The 18,537-nt window shown below is 44.2% G+C and overlaps 1 long non-coding RNA gene across 1 annotated transcript in view; it reads right to left on the minus strand.

The window, feature by feature from the left end:
• Positions 1 to 12,238, minus strand: part of LOC136318309 (uncharacterized) — a 28,251-nt gene extending 16,013 nt beyond the window's left edge. The window contains exon 1 of the long non-coding RNA XR_010728054.1: positions 12,187 to 12,238. This is a non-coding gene — a long non-coding RNA (uncharacterized lncRNA). The remainder of the gene's footprint in view (positions 1 to 12,186) is intronic.
• Between the last annotated feature and the right edge of the window lie 6,299 nt (positions 12,239 to 18,537).

Below are 18,537 nucleotides of genomic sequence, written 5' to 3' on the forward strand. Positions count from 1 at the left end.
TTATATTTAAGTCTGAAAGATGTTTTATTTTTTAAAAATGACCAGATTCCATCTGTTACATCCGTCTAAGACTCACTCTTGACACTTGTCTCGGTCACGTGATACATTTATCCATCCCACCCTAAAGGCTGGTCCGTGAAAATATTTTCTGACATTAAACTGGTCTGTGGCCTAAAAAAGGTTGGGGATCGCTGCTATAGACCACTCCTGCGGAAGTTTAGATGAGAAGGGAAAAGGAAGGTCAGCAGCTAGGCGAGGAGAGTACAAGTAAATCAGAGGTTTTCTAGGATGAGAACCTGACGAATACAATAATGGGCAGAGAAATCTGTTCAAGTTAGAAGATGCCTGGGGTTGCCTACTACTTCCTGGTTTTTAACTGGATGAACTACTTCCTGACCAACAGTCAGGAATCTAGAATAGAAAGGAGTGGCTACAAATACAAGAAGCTTATTAAATGAGATTCTTCACAGGACAAAGCCCTGCTCACTTCTGCCTTCTAAACCAAGTGCTGCAAACTCAACTATGGGACCAGGACACCAAAGCAATTGCCTCAAGTCTGTGCATGGGAATGAAGCTGCAAGTCAACTACCAGCATGAAGCCAAGAGATACAAAGGGCTGTCCTTGGGTAAATAAGAAATAAATGCTACATACAAGCAGCCAGGGTTCTGCAGAGCAGTGACCAAAGCAAAAGGAAAAACCCAAGTCTTTGCTCTACCACGGACATGGAGTCCAAATTCACTCCGCTCTCTGGATGTCAGAATCCCATCTGAGAACAAATCAGAAACACTCCAGAAGCCTGACCTGTGGTGGTGCAGTGGATAACTGTCAACCAGGGATGCTGAGGGTGCGTTTTCACAACCCTGGGCTTGCCTGGTCAAGGCACATATGAGAGGCAAGTACTATGAGTTGATGCTTCTCCCCTGCACTTCTTTCTCTCTTTCTCTCTCCCCCTCTCTCTCCTCTTTCAAAAAAGAAATCAAAAAATAAAATTTTTAAAAGAAAGAAAAAAGCTCTGTGGTGGTGCAGTAAATAGAGCATCGACCTGGAACGGTTGCTGGTTGAAGCCCTGGGCTTGCCTGGTGAAAACACACACAACAAGCAATCAATGAACTGAAGTGAAGCAACGATGAATCAATACCTTTAACTCCCTCTTTTCTCTGTAAAATCAATAAATAAAATCTTTTTTGAAAGAAAGAACTCCCAAAAGCAGAGAACACAAAAGGTGCCATCAGAGACAAATATAGTCATCCAAAGGAACATTCCACAAGGCAGGCAAACGATTCCCAAATTGTCAGATGTTGCAAACCACAGAAGAAACAAGCAAAATATTTTAGAGGGAGGGAAGACAAATGAAAGATTTAATTCCTCAAGAACTACAGCTAAGAAAATAATCCAAACATAACTCTATTTTTAAATGTTCACAGAAAATGCCCTTATGAAAACTAAAAAGCAGTTCTGAAAAAAACACTAAAATTTTTACATTTAAAAATAGTCAAATGTTTTTAGTGAGAATTCTCAATAAATGGATTGGACAATAGCCTAGATAAAGCTAAAGAAAAATTACTGAATTGTAAGATAGGTATCAGGAAATCACCCAGAAGTAAAAATAGAAAACATTAAAAGAAATTTAAGCAATATGGAGGATATAATAAACAACTCCAACATACATCTAAATAATAGTTTCAGAAATGGAAAATGGAGGAGCAGTATTTTAAAAGATAATAACTAAGATTTTTTCCCACAACTAAAGATATCATGAGTCTATATCAAATAAAAGCAGTGTAAGTAAACACAAATCTACACCCACACATATTGCAAATTGCAGAAGATCAAAAACAAGGAAAACATCTCAAATTAGCCCAAGAGAAAAGCTAACTGCCTATAAGGAATGACACCCAAACTGACTAACAACTTCTCATCAATAAGGCTTGTCAAGACATAAGAATAGCCCTGGCCGGTTGGCTCAGTGGTAGAGCGTCGGCCTGGCGTGCAAGGGGTCCCGGGTTCGATTCCCGGCCAGGGCACACAGGAGAAGCACCCATCTGCTTCTCCACCCCTCCCCCTCTCCTTCCCCTCTGTCTCTCTCTTCCCCTCCCGCAGTGAGGCTCCATTGGAGCATAGATGGCCCGGGCGCTGGGGACGGCTCCTTGGCCTCTGCCCCAGGCGCTAGAGTGGCTCTGGTCGTAACAGAGCGACGCCCCAGAGGGGCAGAGCATTGCCCCCTGATGAGTGTGCCGGGTGGATCCTGGTCGGGCGCATGCGGGAGTCTGTCTGACTGTCTCTCCCTGTTTCCAGCTTCGGAAAAATACAAAACAAACAAACAAACAAAAAGACATAAGAATAGAGAAAATAACTGTCACTGTAAAATTCTGTACCCAGCTCAACAGCATCAAGAGAAAAATTGAAATAAAAACACTTAACTAGCCAAGAGCTAGTTCACTAACAAGTAAAAACTTACTTAAGAACATTCTTTATAGCCTAGCATGCGGAGGACCCGGGTTAGATTCCCGGCCAGGGCACGTAGGAGAAGCGCCCATTTGCTTCTCCACCCCTCCGTCGCGCCTTCCTCTCTGTCTCTCTCTTCCCCTCCCACAGCCAAGGCTCCATTGGAGCAAAGATGGCCCGGGCGCTGGGGATGGCTCTGTGGCCTCTGCCCCAGGCGCTAGAGTGGCTCTGGTCGCAACATGGCGACGCCCACGATGGGCAAAGCATCGCCCCCTGGTGGGCAGAGCATCGCCCCTGGTGGGCGTGCCGGGTGGATCCCGGTCGGGCGCATGCGGGAATCTGTCTGACTGTCTCTCCCTGTTCCCAGCTTCAGAAAAATGCAAAACAACAACAACAACAACAACAAAAATGAACATTCTTTATAAAGAGAGAAACTGGTGGAGGACCCAGGTTCGATTCCCGGCCAGGGCACACAGGAGAAGTGCCCATTTGCTTCTCCACCCCTCTGCCGCGCTTTCCCCTCTGTCTCTCTCTTCCCCTCCCGCAGCCAAGGCTCCATTGGAGCAAAGATGGCCCGGGCACTGGGGATGGCTCTGTGGTCTCTGCCTCAGGCACTAGAGTGGCTCTGGTCGCAACATGGCAACGCCCAGGATGGGCAGAGCATCACCCCCTGGTGGGCAGAGCATCGCCCCTGGTGGGCGTGCTGGGTGGATCCCGGTTGGGCGCATGCGGGAGTCTGTCTGCCTGTCTCTCCCTGTTTCCAGCTTCAGAGAAATGAAAAGAAAAAAAAAATAACCACAAGGTATAAGAAAAGGCAAAGAAAGAGTATTCAAAAAAAAAGACTGTACCAGAACTAGACAGAGAATCAGATGTTGGAAATACCTAGCATGAAATTTTAAATACTGTGAGTAACATGTCTAGGGCTCTAACCCAAAAAGAGAACAGTATGTGAAATCAGAAGGGTAATTCAGCAGAGAGATGGAAACTATAAGAAAAAATAAAATAAAAATACTACATATGAAAAACATGGTTAAGAGAAAAGAGTGTGTTCAATAGGATCTTCAGTGGACTCAACTCAGCCAAAAGAAGATAGGTCAACAGAAATTACCTCGACCAAAACACAGAGTGAAAACCAAACAGAACAGAACATTCAGAGCCATGGGACAAGATCAAAGGTTCTAATATACTGGTATCTGGAATTACAGAAATAAGAGAGAGAATGGAACAAAAATATTTGAAGAGATAATGACCGAAAATATTCCAAAACTAATATAAGACATCTACCCACAAATCCCAGATGGTCAGAGAATAAGAAGGCAGATGCAAAAAAAAAAAAAAAGTATTGCCACCACTCAGCACTAACATCACTCAAAACTGAATCCCATAAGCTCTACCATTGCCACGCCTTACAAACCAAACACTCCTGCCAGTAATACCAATTCAAACGTACATGATGACTATTGCACAATGCTCACCTCTATGTACAAGTCTTACTCTGTGAAAATGACTGGTCCACCCTAGATCATAAGCCTTTATCCTGGCTGTAAAAGGGATTGCGGGTGTGCATTTTCTGGGAAAGTGGGACCCATACTATGGCAAATTACAAAATGTAGAGAAAGTAAGTAAAAGTCTACTACCCGTGTTAAAAAAAACAAATAAACCAAAATAAATAAGTAAATAATTAAAACCCCCTCCATCTAACTAGCCAGCTACTGTTTGTTGTACAGTAAACTATCTGGTGAAGACACTGCATCCCCAGAGGACCTTTCTGTAAGACAAATATTTTACCTCAATGTGGTAACACCCTTAAAAGCAGCTTCCCAATCTGAGGGACATTAGCGATCATCTGTGGTGTGTAAAGCCACATGACAAATAATCAAACATCTTCCCAGAATGTCATTTTTGCTTAATGGCAAGTAATGTACAGTGCAGATATATATAAACGCATATGTATGCACACCCAAGAGTTTATTATGGAGTACAGCTCAGCACTTCAATGAACTCGTAATCATTCATGAAAAAAACTCAAAGAAATGCCACTCTTAGAGGTGCCAACTGTGGCACCTGCCAGACTGTCTTCACCTGCCATACTGTCAACATCAGAAGTTTCAGGAGCCGCACACGGAACCATTAGCAGCTCTGTATGCACAGCACAGTCATACGGTAATGTGGACCCAATTATAACAGTTACACCCAGTGACTAGATATGGGACAAGCGTGTCGATAAGGTGAGCAGAGAGATCCTCTAGGTAGGTACCTGACAAAGAGAAGCCACTGAACAAGGAAGAAGGCACTGACATGAGGAGATGGGGACGGGGCAAGGAGGTGCCTTTCAGAAGAGAAACATTTACTGAGCCTTCCCTAAGCAGCAGGCAATGCACTAGATGCTGGGGCAACAGCAGACAACACTACAAGCCTCCACGGCCTGGCACTAAAAAACCATTACCATCTGCCTGTCCATTTTTCCGGAGGCCCATCTCCTATTTAAATTCCTGGTCATGGTATTTCTTTTCTATAGTCTCAGGTAAAATTGAAAATGGACAGAAAAAGCCAAAAGATGGCTGAAAAGAAAACCAAGACCCTGGGATATAACTGGGGTAGAAGCACCAAAGCAAGGCATGCGATACACAAATCCATGTTATTTTTCTGCTCTTCCCTCAGTTTTACATGCTCATTCCTAGATGCATATCTGTGAACACACCATCTTTGAAAACCCCTTGCCGACATTCTGGGCCTCCTTTAAGACTCTTCACAGGCACTCAGGAATCACTGCCTTCAGCAGTCCCCTCTATGGCTGCGCTAAGTGCACCTCCTGTCTAAAGTACCAGCACCCTGCACTGCCACCTAAACGTACACCCCGTCCTGTACTTCATACCATCCTGTACTTCAGTCGCTGTTCTCTGCCTCTTCTGCTGCATTACAAGCCTGTTTAGAGCAAGGCATCGCAGCTTGGCTTTGTATCTCCAGCACTTACCATGATGCTAACACCCTTTCAGTTGCCTGAACAACACCTGACACCAAGACACCCAAATCAATACCCTATCATAAACTCAGCCAAAGAACGACAAGTGTGGCCTTCCTTCACCAATCCTGCACAGAGGAACAGACTCGAAAGCACAACTCAAAGTCAAGAGCAGTCGTTTTAGATGCTACAGAAACCACTCGCACAAAAACATCAGTTTCGAGCTCTAAAATCTGAAATGAGGCAACTCTTTTAAAATAAAGGTCGCGGGCTGAGTAGGAAGTGAAAAAAGTAATGACACAAACCACTGCAAACTCTTCAAGTGACCAGCAAGCACCAGGAAAAGAAAAAAGATTAAAGAAATAAGAATACAGAGCAGGTATAGAATGGTTCAGAAAAGCTTCAGAACTCAAGACCAAAGTGAGCTAAGTTAGAAGAGGCATCAAAATGTAGACTTCAAAGGAAAGATCTGGAGGAGGAGGTGGTGCTGTGGACATTCTTTGTGTGTGTGTGTGTGGGGGACAGCGTTTCATACAGGCACAAACTCTTACACCAAGGAAGACCAGAATGACTTTCTTTTCCTTTTTTAAAGAGAAAGGTAGAGCCTGACCTGTGGTGGCGCAGTGGGTAAAAGCGTCAACCTGGAAATGCTGAGGTCGCTGGTTCGAAACCCTGGGCTTGCCTGGTCAAGGCACATATGGGAGTTGATGCTTCCAGCTCCTCCCCACGTTCTCTGTCTCTCTCACTTCTCTCTCTCCCTCTCTGTCTCCCTCTCTCCCTTTCTCTCTCCTCTCTAAAATGAATAAATAAAATTTAAAAAAAAAAAAAAAAGAGAAAGGTAGAGAGGAACATCGAGCTGCTCCTCCTGTATGTGCCCTGACCCGGGATTGAACCAGAAACCTCCGCACTCCAGGAGGACACTCCAACCAAATGGCTTAATTTTTTTAAATTGGCTTTTACAGAGACAGAGGAAGGGAGAAAAGGAAGGGGGAAGGGAAGCATTCATTTGTTGTTCCCCTCAGTCGTGCATTCGTTGGTTGCTTTCCGTGTATGCCCTGACCAGGGATCAAACCTGCAAACTTGTCGTTTCTGGAGAACATTCTTAACCAATTGAGCTAATCGGTCAGGCCCCTGAATGACTTTTCAATCAACAAGGCAAGCAAAAATTTAGTAGGGCTGAAGATTTCCATAAAAGAACTGAGCATATAGGGACATTTACATAGAAGGAGGAAAAAACTATATATAAAACAACACCTTCACAGTACTTTTCTATACTTAAGCTCACTTGAACATAAAGTGCTCAACAGAGACCAGTTTTAACATGAAAGATGATATGGGCACAGAACGTGAACCAGATTTGAAAGTGGTACCCTTGATAAAGATTAGTAATTGTATGGGGGGGGCAGAGACAGAGAGAGGGACAGACAGGAAGGGAGAGAGATGAGAAGCATCAATTCTTTGTTCTGGTTCCTTAGTTGTTCATTGATTGCTTTATCATATGTGCCTTGACCGGGGGCTACCGCAGACCAAATGACACCCCCCCCCCTTGCTCAAGCCAGCGACCTTGGGTCCAAGCTGGTGAGCTTTGCTCAAATCAGAAGAGCCTATGCTCAAGCTGGGGACCTCAGGGTCTTGAACCTGGGTCCTCCACATCCCAGTCCGGCGCTCTATCCACTGTGCCACTGCCTGGTCAGGAAAGATTAGTATCTTAAACAATATTTAAAAAATCTCTAAAAACACCGTAGGTGCTCAAAATGAGATCTGATTAATATGAGACAGCACAAATGCTGAAAAATATTAAAATTACACCTAAGCCACTGCATTGGGGGGAGGGAGAATAAAGCAAAATGAAACATTTTGTTAAAGTATTAAATACCCTGAGCTAGTTAAAGGTATGTATCTGGGGTGGGGGGAACCCAGCCGAGTTTTAAGTTTAAATGTGGAAGAGAGCTAAAACTATTAGGGGGAAAAATTTAACTCAGTTATAAACAGAAATGGTACTCCTGTATAAGGTTAACAAAATGGGGAAGGATAAAAGAAAAGGAAGAGCCTTCAGAAAATTAAAGATCATTCCTATAAAAGCAATGAAGCGAGTATCACAGATGACAATCACTCAGGAAGCAGTGGCAAAACTTGATTTTAATGAGGTTAGAAAAGAATATTTTGGCCCTGGCCGGTTGGCTCAGCGGTAGAGCGTCGGCCTGGCGTGCGGGGGACCCGGGTTCGATTCCTGGCCAGGGCACATAGGAGAGGTGCCCATTTGCTTCTCCACCCCCACCCCCTCCTTCCTCTCTGTCTCTCTCTTCCCCTCCCGCAGCCGAGGCTCCACTGGAGCAAAGATGGCCCGGGCGCTGGGGATGGCTCCTTGGCCTCTGCCCCAGGCGCTGGAGTGGCTCTGGTCACGGCAAAGCGACCCCCCTCCCCAAGGGGCAGAGCGTCGCCCCTGGTGGGCGTGCCGGGTGGATCCCGGTCGGGCGCATGCGGGAGTCTGTCTGTCTCTCCCCGTTTCCAGCTTCACAGAAATACAAAAAAAAAAAAAAAGATTACTTTACCTTGCAGAGATATGGCCTTTTTGGTAAATTATCAAGGTTCCCATCGAGCTAAAACTCTTGTTTTCTGTGGCATTTCATTTCCTGTCACATCCCGGTTGAAAACGTTCAATAGCTTCCCAGGAGACTTAGGACAAGTTCAAAAACCCAGCAGCTGGCCTTTAAGCCTTTTCAAGACCTGGGCCCTGCCTACTTCCGCTTCCTCACCTGCTCCTCTCCTTTCTGGACTGCTTCCGTTCTTTAAAAGGTTCTGGTTTTCAAAAGCCTCTATCTCACGTAACCTTGCCTGAGGGCATCTGCACCTTCTGTCACAAAAACTTATTTCCTTAACTAGACCAAGCCCTTCTCATCCTCTGCGTCTGACTTCAATGTTACCTCCTCAGTATGGCCTTCCTACTGCTCCTCCCAGAACAGACACTCCACCCTATCTATAATACACTCCCATCGTGCCCTGTACTGCTCTGCCTCCACCTGAAGACCGTCAATGAGGGCAAGGCCTACTCCCTGTGTTATGTATCATCCATCCAGCCTCTATCAGTCTGGTACATAGGACACTCGATTAGGATTTGTTTGATGAAGGACAGATCCTCAGGATCTAGGACAGGTTATTTTAGAAAGAAATAACTGGCAAAGTATGAAATCGATTTGTACAAAATTAGCTTTTGTCTCCCCCTCAACTATTTTTGATTATTAACAATTAAAACTTTTTCTTTTCCTCTGCAATACCAACCTTAAATTTTAGTGGTAATATTACTTTTTTTAGATTTTATTTATTCATTTTAGAAAGAAAAAGAGAGAGAAGGGGGAGGAACAGGAAGAATCAAGTCCCATATGTGCCTTGTCCAGGCAAGCCCGGGGCTTCGAACCAGCGACCTCAGCATTCATGGACTGCTCCTTGTAACGGAACCAGTGTAGAAACTATCAAAAATTGCAATCCAAACACTAAAGTGATGTATCACCAGCAAAAAAATTTCTAACGTTGAGTTTGTGATTGAAAGTAAATTGGAAAAGCCTCCCCCAAACAGAAAGTTTAAATGTAGTCTTTTAATTACATTATTTTCATAAGTTGAAATATGTGATCCAACTGACACCATCATCAGATGATAAAGAACCTTCGAGAGTCCTTGAGATTCTTTCTCCTCCTCTAGCAAGAAATTTGATGCTGCCAAAAAATAAAACTTTAGAATATAAATGATCAAATCCTTTTCTACTTATTATAGAAAGTAACTTAATGCTAACTTCAAATGTTGTTTCTTGTACCAAAGTTAAGGGTTACCTAAAGGATTTCCCCACATTTTGGATCTATGCATGTGAATTCATTTGTTATTAAATGCCTTCTATTATTATTTGAAATCAATTTATTGCATGAAAAGTCATGTCTCCACATTAACTGCCAAAAATAAAGCACTATATTAGCATACTTTCTAATATCTAGAAGAAGTAAAGCAGATAACCAAAGTTATCAAAATGGAAGGGGAAAATGGTCAACTTTCAACAGACAGCAGAGAAGGCTCCTTTTCCCTGCTCATTTCCTTAAAATATTCTCAGATACAGCTGACTTTTCTATCACAAGATGAAATGAAACATAAATCATAATGAAAGGTTAAATTTCTCCAACAGAAGTCACTGTCATTTCCAACAATGCAACTATTGTTGAAAGAGTCTCTCATAGATTCTTGGACACAGAGGTAAAGCAAAGCTGGGGACTAAGAGCATACTTAAATTTTCTCCACCTCTGTATTTCAGTTCGTAATGTAACAATACTGCAACTTCAAAGTAGAAATACCACATAAAATTTGCTCCTCATTAAATGAGACAGCCTTAACTCCATGCAGCATATTTGGAATAGAAGACATCTGATTCGCAATCAGTTAACCTTCTATTACTCATCTATGTGAGATGGCCCCACAGTTTCCCTCAATGGGAGCCTTTTCTTATAAAACCCCAGGGCTTCCTGTAGATGCCACACTCTGCTTTAAATAACTCCAAAAAAACTACAATGAAAATAATGGCAGATTTAAACCAGGGAACCTGCATAAGTAAAAATAAAAAACCTGACATTAAGGAGTAAAAAAATCCCTACCACAAGCCCCAAAATCATGACTAAATTCTAAATCTGAACAGGAAAAAAAAAAAAAAAAAAAAAAGGAATCCTCTCAGGAGAAAGAATGCTCATTTCTAATTATTTTTTTAAATACATCAGGTTTTATTTTTAAAACAATTAGGCTTAGGAAACATGCTCAAGAAACAAAATTAAAATATTAAACTGTTACATATATCAAATTAATCGCTGCATTATGTTAAAAAGGCAAGATGATTCAAAGAGATTTGACACTCCAACTGAAGACCCTCCCAACTCCTCTGAAATGGTAGATTATTGAACACTCTTGGCATGATTAACTTTATTGACCATGCTCCTTTGGGAGTTCTAGTATTTAATACAACCACACCGAATTTTTCTTTAGCCCAATTAGGTTTCCTTATACTGGTGAAATGCTCAGCATACACTGTACAGGTTGCTTTTTTTTTTTCCACAGCTTCTTTCTTCTGGCTCATTCCCCACCCCGACCCCACCCCACCCCTCCAACCCCGTAGGAAAAAAAAGATTTCCTTCCCAAAGGTTCTCTTCTCTGCATTTGTCAACAGAAACACCCGCTGGTAGTGTCTGGTAATACTGCTGCAGGCTTCCTTACTCCGGTTCCAGTGTCAACGCCAAAAATGCTCAAACCTAAGATAGTACTTTTAATAAAGAAATTAAAAGAATTGCTAAGGGTACTCGACGATCATGTTCTCAAAAAGACAAATACCTTTTAAAAATGTATTATAAATAAATCCTAACTGGGTTGTTAAATATAAGATTATACTGCCCCCCAACACTAAACACAGAGACAAGTAAACACAGCTTTTTCACATTTTATGAACAAAATATTTCAAAACCCTTAAAGGAAGTAAAAACAAATTTACATCGAAATGTCATTCACATACAATTCCGAATAGCTTCGGTAAAGATGTCTTTTTTTGTTAACCTTACAGCAAGAAAACAAGAAGCTGGAAACGTTCCAGTAGATGTTATAGATGTTACCTAAAACGAGAATCCTATTCTATTCGTATTTATGCCTCCTGTTTCAGTCAAATGCTCTTAATACAAATTAACTACATCTCAATACACATTAACTACATAACCATTACGTGGATACCAACCTAATTCAGATGCACCGAAAAGAAATTATTGTCTGCGAGACTTTGTAAAATCAGCTTACATTTCAACCGAATAAAATAGATGGTGTTAAACTGAACAGTATTCTGCAACTACTTAAATATCACAGCATCCGTCTAATCTAAGATACTAAGGTCAGGTTTTTCCTCTTCAGGCATCTGTGCTTTAACACTCAAGTGAAGCGAAAAACAAAACGCTCAAGGAAGATCTGCCTTTACCCCGAAATATGGTCAGGTTATTTTTTCCCCCAACGTGGGCACAAGACAAGTCAATGAGAGTAGGACCTGTTCGTTCTGGGAGATGTTTCCAAACCCTAGGACTTCATTTCTTTGAGGGTACAAAGGGTACGAAGAACTGGGGAATGGCCAATTCTGCCTCCCCCCACGACGCCGGCCGTGAACTTCATAGCACTGCCCGAAACTTGTTCGGGAGAGGCTGGAGAAGACGCGGGGCAAGCGGTGGGTCTCTCGCCAGCCTTCCGGGCAGCCAAGGTCAGCAGGGCCGGGGCCGCGGCTTGCTGCCCCGGCGGGTCCCGGGCTCCCTCGGAACTCGTGCGGGGGTCTCCGGAGCGCAGGCTCCTCCTCGCAGCCCGCGGGAAGGGGCTTCCCTCGCCGCAAAGCCCAGGGAGCTAGTGCCGCGGGGGCAGCGGGGACGCTGCAGACCCGCCGCTGAGGGAGCCCCGGGGGGCGGCCTCGACCCGCGACCCGCCGACCCTCCTCACACTCGGTTGTCTCCCCACACTCCAAGCTGCAGCCCAGCCCCAGCCCCTCGGCGGGGAAGCCCTTCCAGGGGTGCGATGGGCACGGAGAAGGGGCCATTCCAGGCTGGGGCGTCCCCGCCGCGTCGCCCTGTTCCGGGGGTACCCGCGCCGCCGCCCCTTCCCACATCTGTCCAAGAGGACCGGGCGGGTGCCCTCGCCAGGGAGAGGCTGGGTGGGCGAGGGCCCGATGCGCGGACAAGAGGGCTTGGCGAGCGGGTGGCGGCGGGACTACTCGCCGGGCGAGCCCCCCACCTCCAGCTGGAGACCGACCGACGACCGCACCGCTCCCGAGGCCGCCATCTCCTCTTTACCTTCCCCAGCCGCAGCGCCAACTAATCGAAACCTCCGGCCCCGCCCTCTCCCCGAAGCCAACGAGCAGCCTAATTCGCTAACCACCCCGCCCCGGCCGTCCACTCGAGCCAATGGGAAAACTTCTCAAGCCCCGCCAGGTCCCGCCTCAGCCCTCGCCTACTTCTAGTAGGAGCCAATGCAGACAGAGCGCTCGTGCCCGGGCTCGGGCTCGCGCGCCCCGCCCGCTCCGCTCGTGCTCGGGTCCTCGGAGCCAAGGAGGTCTGGCTCCTTGTATAAGCTCTGTTGTGCGCGCACGCGCGCCAGTTTGGTTGCCCCGCCCGGCCCCAGCAACTTGGGCTGGGTGGCTTCGAGGGGCGGGGCCCGAGCGGCGAGCTGTCGGTGGGGAGGGAGGGACGCGGTTGGGGGGAAAAATGGTGACTGGGAAAGGGGCGGCTGCAGGGGAGTGGGGCGGAGCAGACCCGGGAATCCGCCTGTCACTGCGGAATAAAAAGGGGAATCCTGCCTGCAGCGCTGCTATCCTGGCCTCGCTCCGGAGGGACACGTGCGGGGGCACAGGGCGTCCGGGAAGAGCAGGGACAGCACATTTGGAGCGGGAACTGAGACACTGCTTAGAAATAAAGGATAAAAGACGCTTTATCCCTGTCGTTGGTAAAAATAATTTCGAAGTCCATTGCTGCTGCTGTCCAACTGTTGCAGCTACCCGTGTACACACACACACACACACATACACACACACACTCGTACACTCATCCATCAGCCTGTGATCCCTGGTGAATTAGGAGCAAAGAACGAGTATCCGAGAATTACTTACACAACAGCTGGATGCATGCAAACGGCTGTTGCGGCAACAGCAGCAGCAACCCACAGCTCCGCTTAGGTCCAATGCTCCACCATGCAAGATTCCCCAAATGGCATGAAAGCAATGAAGTCATCGAGCAACCAGTACAAATGTAAAGATCTTAATAGCTACCATGAATCAGGTTTCCAATGAGGATGCAGAGGTGATGAAATGGAAGGAGATACATTTCCAATGCCACTTTTTGAAAATTAATAATAATAATTTTTAAAAGACATCGCAAGCAAAATCTATGTAAAGCTGCATAATAATTTCCACTATAAAAAGAGGAAAAACAGGATTCCTCTCTCTTTTCAGAAAAGCACAGAAAATAGGCAGTGTGTAAGGTCATAGCAGCCTCCAAATTAGAAATATACAGTACTATACTGCAACGGGCAATAGATATCTTGAATGAAATTCACTTACTCTATTCCTGTCATGAATCTGGTAACAATATGCTGGGTTTGGCCACTCTGCGCCAAGCCAAGAGTTATCTTTATCATAACATGGTGAATATTTGATGAGGAAATAAAGGTACCTGCTTTCTCTTCAGCTTTGCAGGAAGCATGTTAGAAAATTTTACAGGTAGGAACAGTGAATTAGCAGTGAAGGAAAATGGAGTCAGAGGCAACAGCAGAGCTTTGCAAAGTCTCCTGCCTCCTCCAGATGCAAAGTAACCGTACTATGACCTCAAGCATCACCCATATGGAGCCAGAATTACTGGGGCAGTCATTCCATTTTCATCCCTATATGTTAAATGTAGAATGGTTTATCTGTATAGAGTCAGAACATGGTAAGGAAAAAACAATAATTGAATATCTATTAGTGAAAGTTCAATTTAGTGTTAAGTGGTGATATTAAATGCTTTATAATGTGCCAGATATACACATATAACCTTCCACTTAGGGATATTTGCTTTGATTTGGTTTTTAGTACGGGTGAAGGGCTTCTTGGAGTCACATCCAGGTCAGTTAATTGCAATTTTCATCAAAATTATCTTTTCTAGAAGATTTGTAAGAGTTAAGAAGTACCATGCTGCCATTCAACTGAGCTCTTTTCTTGTGTAGAAAGAACACTAATATTTACCACTGAATGAATGCCTGCTTTGTGCCAGGAATATTATTTACATTTAGAGTCACCAGATAAAATACAGGAGGCCCATTAAATTTGAATTTCAGATAAGCAATGAATAAATTCTTTTAGTATAAGTATATATTTTTATCCTGGATACATGTAGAAGAAGGGTAGATTAAATATGCTTTCTGATCATTGTTAAAAAAATGTTTTTTATTTGAAATGTCCCTCTGGGACAGGGGTCAGGAACCTATGGCTTGCGAGCCAGATATGGCTCTTTTGATGGCTGCACCTGGCTCGCAGACAAGTCTTTAATAAAAAAAATAGTAATGTTAAAAATATAAAACATTCATTTCCTACCGCTCATGTTCATGGTTGCAGCTGGCTGGAGCCAATCAGAGCTGTCCTCTGGGACAACACCAAATTTTTATTGGATAATGCCTAATATACACGGGTCGTTGTATGGCTCATACAAAATTACATTTTAAAATATGTGGCGTTCAAGGCTGTCTCAGCCAAAAAGTTTCCCAACCCCTGCTCTGGGACAAGACCTCATAATGCAATCAGGATCTAGGAGAAAGGCTTAAGACTCAAATTAATATGTAAATTTCTAGTGTTTGTAGAAAGAGGTGCACATATACTAAAAAAAAATTACTTGCTGTTTATCTGAAACGCAAATTTCACTGGGCATCCTCTATTTTTATATACTAAATCTGGCAACCCTATATACATTATTTCTGAGCCTCATGATTTTCTGCAAGATTTGCTGTTAGGTCACCATTTTCCAGATGAAGAAACAGTTTCAGAGCCTCTCTACAATCTATTTGCTCCTCCCCCCTCCAAAGAGAACCCAGACTGTGTTCACACTTCTAGGATTGTAGATGCTGATTAATCTTAGTCAATCTATGTGGGGCCCAATTAACCTAAGGGAAAGTATTTAACATCTTTTGGTTTGAGAGCGAGGTTTTCCCTGTCTATCCTGTTAGATGAACAAGGAAGAAAGTACCCCAGTGGCCTCTGGCAGCCATTTTGTGACTAGAAGGAAAACTAGCTTTAGATGAAAGCCTATGCATTAAGGAAGGCAGAGTTGAAAATAGAAAGATTAAAAAAAAAAAGCTGGATTCTTGATGATACCATGAATTGCTTAAACAAATTCTGCTTTTTCCTTGGGATTAAAACACTTAGAGTCAGAGTTTCTATTAGATGCCTCAGAAGCATCCCGCTATAGATGACAGAGCCCATGCATTCTACTCATTAGGGGTCTCAGTAATAAATAACCAGGTGATCATCAAAATGTAAGATATTTCTGGCCTTGGCCACTTGGCTCAGTGGTAGAGCATTGGCCCAGTGTGTGGATGTCCCAGGTTCAATTCCTGGTCAGGGCACACAGGAGAAAAGACCACCTGCTTCTCCACCCCTCCTCCCCTTCTCCCCTCCCCATTCTTCCCCTCCTGCAGCCATGGCACGATTAGTTCAAGCACATTGGCCCAGGGCACTGAGGATGGCTTCATGGACCCCCTACCTCAGTGCTAAAAATAGCTTGGTTGCCAGCATGGCCCCATATAGGCAAAGAACTGGCCCCAGATGGCTCTGCCATTTAGATCTGGGACCGGGTGTATGAGAGAGTCTGTCTCTTTATCTCCCCTCCTCTCACTTGGAAAAGAGGAAAAAAAAAAGATATTTTTATCCTGGATATATATGAGACAAGTCTAAAAACTAAATAAGCCTTCTAATCACTGTCAAAAAAAATTTATGAAATGCCCATCTGGCCATACATCTCAAAATGCAATCAAGATCTAGGAGAAAGCTTAAGAATCAAATTATTGTGAAAATTTGTAGTGTTTATAGGAAAAGGTGAGCATTAGTTATTCCTTGGCCCTGTTCAGAACTTAAATCAGACTGTCAGATCTTACATGTTTTCATTTAGAGTTCATACCATTTGGGAAAATGTCATTTGAGAAATATAAGTCCAGTACCTCATTTTAAACTATTAAAACCTCTATCCCTGTCCTCCAGGCACTGAGCTTAACCACAAACAGTGTAGAAAGAACAAAAATGTCAGCCTCAAAGACCCAAGAGGGAAAACCACATTAGAGCAGAGTGCCATATGAAAGTGGATGGTTGGTAAAGCAGTATAGCTTAGTGGGTAAAACCATAGATTCCAGAGCTACTATAGATCACCTACCTTCAAATGCCAGCTCTAGTTATGTCCTTGGGGAGATCACTCAACTTCTCCCCTGTAAAATGGTAATAATAACAGTGCTCACCTTATAGGTCTAGGTGAGTGACTGTTTTTGTAATGCTTAGCAGAGTACCTAGTCAGCGGTAAGGACTTTATAAGGATTAGCTGTTACTGAGAGGCTCAATCCCATAGGCTATAAACTGAAGCAGTTTATTTTTCTTCAGTCACTACTTTGAACCATGTTTTTATGGCAAAGTTGCCTTTCGTGTCCCTTCACATCTTGGACAGTTTTAACAACTCTTAAATCTTTTTCAGCTATTAAAAATCAATCCAGTTAAAACTCAATTGTTATATTTGATTTAAATCCCATTCCCTCCTGCCATTACCCTTCCCACCATTGTCACTGCCAGCTTGTGACTCAGGCACACGAGTTGACCATTTTCCATCCACTGAGGTGGACTCTCTGAGCTACCTTAGTGTATGTTCAGATCATCTGAGATCAGTGGTATCCAGGGAGCTGGAATGTGGTGGTGATAAGACATGCCATTACTGATCTAGAAGGACTTTTTATTTCAAGAGAAGTAGCTAATAAGATAATGGAGAGGTACTGCCTTTGTCTTTGTAAGAAGCAAACCAGCTAATTTTATAGATAAAAATAGGAAAATAACAGTGAGAACTGGGCACATAATGAAGAGTAATTCTAGCATCTTTGTATCTGGCCTATAAGTTCTGTACACCCCGATCTAATGGTTTTAGGTATAAAGGCAGTACTAACATCCAGTTCCCCTTCCTCCCCAACACCCTGCACGAAGAATTATGAAAGATGCTCAAAGCCAGAAAATGTGTCAAAAATACTCGTTGTTTCAGGTACCTGTTTCAACTGAACTTTCACAATTCTACGTGATTTTAAAATACCAATAAAGCTAAATTCGTTTTCCATATGTTAATGTCTTAATCCGGATGAAACGATTTTTGCTAAGTAAACAGCAGTCTTTTCATCTTTCTTTAGAGATAATATTAATTGCCTGACCTGTGGTGGTGCAGTGGATAAAGCATCGACCTGTAACACTTAGGTCACTGGTTTGAAACCCCAGGGTTGTGTGGTCAAGGCATGTACAGAAAGCAACTACTCTAAGTCGATGCTTCCTGTTTTCCCCCTTTTCTTTCTCTCTTTTCTGTAAAAATCAATACATAAAATTAGAAGAAAAAAGAAATAATATTAATCAATATTTGTGGAGTGCTTACTGTGTGCCAGGCATTGTTTTGCATTGATTATCTCATTTAATCCTTGCAATACCTCCAGGAAGTCATGGAGTGGTTTTAAGATATCCCCACAAATTTTCCCCCCTACTCCTCCCTTCAAAAGGTAGAGCTAGCCTGACCAGGCAGTGGCGCAGTGGACAGAGAGTCGGACTGGGACACGGAGGATCCAGGTTCGAGACACCGAGGTCACCAGTTTAAGTACGGGCTCATCTGGTTTGAGCAAGGCTCACCAGCTTAAGCCCAGAGTTGCTGGCTCGAGCAAGGGGTTACTCGGTCTGCTGTAGCCCCCAGGCAAGGCACATATGAGGAAGCAATCGATGAACAACTAAGGTGCAGCAACGAAGAATTGATGCTTCTCATCTCTCTCCCTTCCTGCCTGTCTGTCCCTATCTGTCCCTCTCTCTGACTCTTTCTGTCCCTGTCATACACACACACACACACACACACACACACACACACACACACACACAAAAGGTAGAGCTAAAACCTCTCCCTTTAGTAGAGCGTCAGCCTAGCATGTGGAGGACCCAGGTTCGATTCCAGCCAGGGCACACAGGAGAAGTGCCCATTTGCTTCTCCACCCCTCCGCCGTGCTTTCCTCTCTGTCTCTCTCTTCCCCTCCCGCAGCCAAGGCTCCATTGGAGCAAAGATGGCCCGGGTGCTGGGGATGGCTCTGTGGCCTCTGCCTCAAGCGCTAGAGTGGCTCTGGTCGCAACACGGCGACGCCCAGGATGGGCAGAGCATCGCCCCCTGGTGGGCAGAGCGTCGCCCCATGGTGGGTGTGCCAAGTGGATCCTGGCCGAGTGCATGCGGGAGTCTGTCTGACTGTCTCTCCCTGTTTCCAGCTTCAGAAAAATGAAAAAAAATAATAAAAAACCTCTCCCTTTAAGTGTGGGCTACAGGTGGTCATGACCAGACTAGGTCATAAAAAGTGTTG

This window comes from Saccopteryx bilineata, unplaced genomic scaffold, assembly GCF_036850765.1.
Source record: "Saccopteryx bilineata isolate mSacBil1 unplaced genomic scaffold, mSacBil1_pri_phased_curated manual_scaffold_32, whole genome shotgun sequence".
Classification (NCBI taxonomy): domain Eukaryota; kingdom Metazoa; phylum Chordata; class Mammalia; order Chiroptera; family Emballonuridae; genus Saccopteryx; species Saccopteryx bilineata.